Here is a 4,343-nt window from a genome sequence, read left to right as displayed (position 1 = left end):
AAGGGAGAGGAAGGATCATATAATGATTTACTCCAAATGATCAGAATTTGTTAATTTTTTTTATTCCTGTGTGTGGGCAGCATGAAGGACTAGCTCTGGGTCTGCATATAGAAGATGTATAAAGTAAGATACTGGCTTTGAATACCATGCAGGGGTTTCATTTTCCTAAATGACTTCCAAGTGTTTCCTTTTCAGAGCCCTGGGAAAAGCTCAGTGCTCTCCCTACAGAACATGGCCCCCAATCACTGGAGCACCTCACGGTCTTTAATGCGCTGTGCACCCCTGGACAGCGAGGAAGGGCTGTCATCCCATTTTACAGATGGGAGGGGAGGCCCACAGAGAAAAAGTCCCAGATCCTTAAAGGAGTTTAGGCATCTAATGACCTTTGAGCACCTGGGGCTAAGTGATAATCCTGAGGTCACCCAGGAAGTCTGTGAGCAGGGAATTGTACCCAGGCTCCCATGTTATGCCCTAACCTTGGACAATTCTTTCTCTCTACCTAGGTCAGAGGTTCCCAAATTGTGGGGTGTTCCCTCCTAGGGGGGCGCGGAGGAATCTTCAGGGGAGGGGGAGCTGGCAGGACCTGGGCCAGCTCCCATGGAGGGTGGGGAGGGAGTGCCATCCAGCCCCTCCTCCCGTGCTCTGCTTTGGTCCCACCTCCAGCCACCTACCTGGCCACGCCGCAAGCCTCAACACGGCTCTGTTCCTGGCCTGGGGCCAAGGCTGGGGGCAGGCCGGGAGTGGAACCGCAGCTGGCCGCGACCCCGGCTGCTGGCTCCCGCCCCCAGCCGCTGCCCCTGGCCAAGACCCACCCCAGCTGCAGCCCCCTTCATCCTGTCCACACACACACACACACACCCCGAGCAGCATCCCTGCTCCCAGCCCTAGGATGGAGGGGGGGCACAGAAGGGTAAGGAGGGGCATGACCCTCAAAAGTTTGGGGACCACTGACCTAGCTCTTTCTTCTGCTCACCAGATGAGTCTGGGGCATCACACCCTTCTCCCGAAAAGGCTCCCCCCAAATTCTAATGTCCTTTTCCTGGGGGGGAAAGAGATGTCTAGAAGATGCACCCTAACGTTTTCATTGGCAGCTGGCAGGCGGCCGGTGTACAAAACCTTCTCTGGCATGTGTCCATCAAACTGCCCCTGGAAGTCTTGCCAGGTTCCTGGGAAATCCAGTTAAATTCCACAGTTCTCTGACTTTGGCTGCTCTTTGTGCTGTCTGAGATTGGGCTGTGGATTCCATCCTTCCTGGAGATGATCTCTGGGGGCCGGGGGGCGGGGTACGTTATTAATCTTTCCCAGCGTGACATCTGAGAACAATTATTTGAAGAGGGTTGGTAAAATTTAACATGGTGTCTAAAGGCAAATTGACCTTGGACTGGTGCCATCTCCTTGGTGTGGAGATCATGTTGCTGACAGCGCCGGCGGATTATCCCAAGGGTGCAGAATTCTCTTGAAATGAGCGTTACGGTGACGTGGAATATTGACGTATTCCATGGGGGCTCCTGCTTGACTTACTGTGTCAACATCTTGTTCCTTGGCTGTTAAGCAGAACCGATGGAGTATTGCCCCACTCCCAGAGCTTGCATATCATCATCTGGAATATCACTTATGATTTATCTCAGTGGGAATGATCCAGAGGGTGGAATAGAAACACGAGCTGTCTGAGCAACAAGCTGCAAGCTCAAACAGGGCTCGCAGCTATTATTATTCCTTATTTGTAGTACAGGAGTGTCTGGGAGGCCTGGCCAGGGTTGGAACGCCACTGTGCTAAGGTGCTGTACAAACAGAGTGAGATGGTTCCTCCCCCCAAAGAGCTTACAGTCTAAATGGACATGGTGGGAGGGGAAACTGAGTCACAGAGAGGGAAAGTGAATTACCCAAGGTCACTCATCAGGTCAGTGGTAGTGCTGGGAGTAGAAGCCAGGTCTCCTACCTCCCAGTCCAGCACCCTACCTACTAGGCTAGTGGCTCTCAACTTTTGCAGACTACTGTACCCCTTTCAGGAGTCTGATTGTGAAACCCCAAGTTTCACCTCACTTAAAAATCACTTGTTCACAAAATCAGACATAAAAATACACAAGTGTCACAGCCACACTATCACTGAAAAATTGATTCTTTCTCATTTTTACCATATAATAAAATTAATCAATTGGAATATAAATATTGTACTTACATTTCAGATAATAGTATACAGAGCAGTGTAAACAAGTCATTGTCTGTATGGAATTTTAGTTTGTACTGGCTTTGCTAGTGCGTTTTATATCGCCTGTTGTAAAACTAGGCAAATACCTAGATGAGTTGATGGACCCCCCCGGAAGACCTCTGCGTACCCCCAAGGGTACCTGAATCCCTGGTTGAGAATCACTGGACTAAACTACACTGCAAGCCCATTTTACAGATGGGAGGGGAGGCCCACAGAGAAAAAAGCCCAGATCCTTAAAGGAGTTTAGGCATCTAACGACCTTTGAGCACCATTTCCATCAGAACATTCCCACTCTTCTGGCCCCCGGTTTAATAGATTCAACAGGTCACTGATCAGTAGCTTAAAAATATCTCCTGAAATCTTGAGCTTCTTAGAGAGAAGGGGGGAAAGAAACAAGTTGGTTGGAACAATGCCAGAGTTGCACGTAAGGTATTAATCCTGGGCAAGGTGATCGCAGCTTGCTGGCTCTTCGGGTTTCCGATTGCAAGGCTCCTCCCTCAGGAGGCTGCGCTTTGCTGAGGAGCTCGGTCCTGCTGCGGTTTAGGCCACCTGTCCAGGCAGGCAAAGGAAGCAGCCGTTTGCTCTACTTTCCTGTTCCTGGAGTGGAAGTATGGTCCAGGGGTTAGGGCATTATCTTGGGACTTGTGAGACTTGTGTTCAAGAGTCTGCTCTTCCACAGACTTCCTCTGTGACCTTGGGCGAGTCATTTCATTTTTCTGTGCCTCAGTTTCCCCCCCCCCCAGCCCGATCCATTGTGAATAATAGCTCTGCCCTACCCTGCAGGTGGAAGGGGAAACTGAGGCATGGAGGGGGGAAGTGAGTCACCCACAGGGGTGTTGGACGGATAAATACAGTATGGATTGTGAAGTGCTCGTACTATGGTAACGGGGACCAAGTAAGTACCTAAAATGCCTAGAATGGAACAAACACGGAGAGGAGCCCCATTGCTGTGAATTGTCGCTACTCCTGTGGATTGTCTAGCAGCAGGGGCTGTGTCTGGAATTTGGTCCCAAGAGTCTAACCGGTGCTCTGGGCCACGCATCAGACCCACTGGTCTGAGCAAGACTTGGCCGGATCCCTAAGGTGCGTCTAACACCCAACTGTGCAACCCAAGTACCATAAATCCATTTTCTTCACCTATCAGTCTGGGATAGTAGGAGCAGATTGGTGTCCCTGGAACAGCTGAGAAAGAGTTGAGCCACCTTAGACCATTGCCGACCGCCGTCTCTAGGGGGAGAGGAAAGAGTGAAGGAAGCCTTCTGCTCCGTGGAGGAGCCGTGTGAAGAACAGGAGAGGGCTAAGTGGGTAGGAGGTAGGAACAGGCAGCCTCGTTACAGATGCATCCCCATCTGCTGCTACTGGGTTGGTGGGGAGATCAGGCAGGCAGGGGAGAAGTGGCTCCATGCAGCCTGAAAATGGATTGGGCTCTGCATGTCAGATGGCAAACAGCGTCCATTGGCCTGGGCGCTTGCTGGGTGTCTGCGCTTAGCAGAGCAGAGTGTTGTCCTGCGAGGCAAAAACTCGAAGAAGATGTAACTAAACCCGAGCCTGGTGCAACAGGAGGAAACCATGCTGGTGCTTGTTTTCCAGGTGGAATTACGTGTGGAAGATCGGCCCAGCGCTCCTCCAGCCATCTAGCATGGACTGCATCATTGCAAGCTGCCATCGGCACTCAGCCGATGGGTCACCTCTACGAATGAGCCAAGTCTACTCTTTGTGGCCCACTTGTGATTTCGTCTCTCTGCCAGTGGGGGGGGCGCTGGCTGTGCCATGGGCATCTGTCCTATCGCAAGTACGTGCCCTCTTCCAAAGGCAGCAGCTGGTGAAGGCCTTTGACCGCTGTTGGCCTGCCTGGACTGTTATCTATCGAGTCAGACGCTGAAGGCTCCATACCCCCTTATTGACCCCCCAGTCATCCGGCCTCACCCCTGTTCTCAGTATCCACGTAGTTTAGGGGGAGAGATAGCATGTTTCAGGGGATTGTACTCCCAGTTTTGCCTCTGACCCACTGAGTGACATCAGGCCCCTGTCTGTGTCTTCCTCCGCTGCCCAATAGCTGTCTGGTCCATTTAGACTGCAAGCTCTCTGGGGTAGAGGCTGTCTCTTACTGCCCATTCAAGGCCTGGCACATGGG

This window comes from Natator depressus, chromosome 25, assembly GCF_965152275.1.
Source record: "Natator depressus isolate rNatDep1 chromosome 25, rNatDep2.hap1, whole genome shotgun sequence".
Taxonomy (NCBI): Eukaryota; Metazoa; Chordata; order Testudines; family Cheloniidae; genus Natator; species Natator depressus.
The sequence above is the reverse complement of the archived record's forward strand: the minus strand, read 5'-3'. Positions refer to the sequence as shown.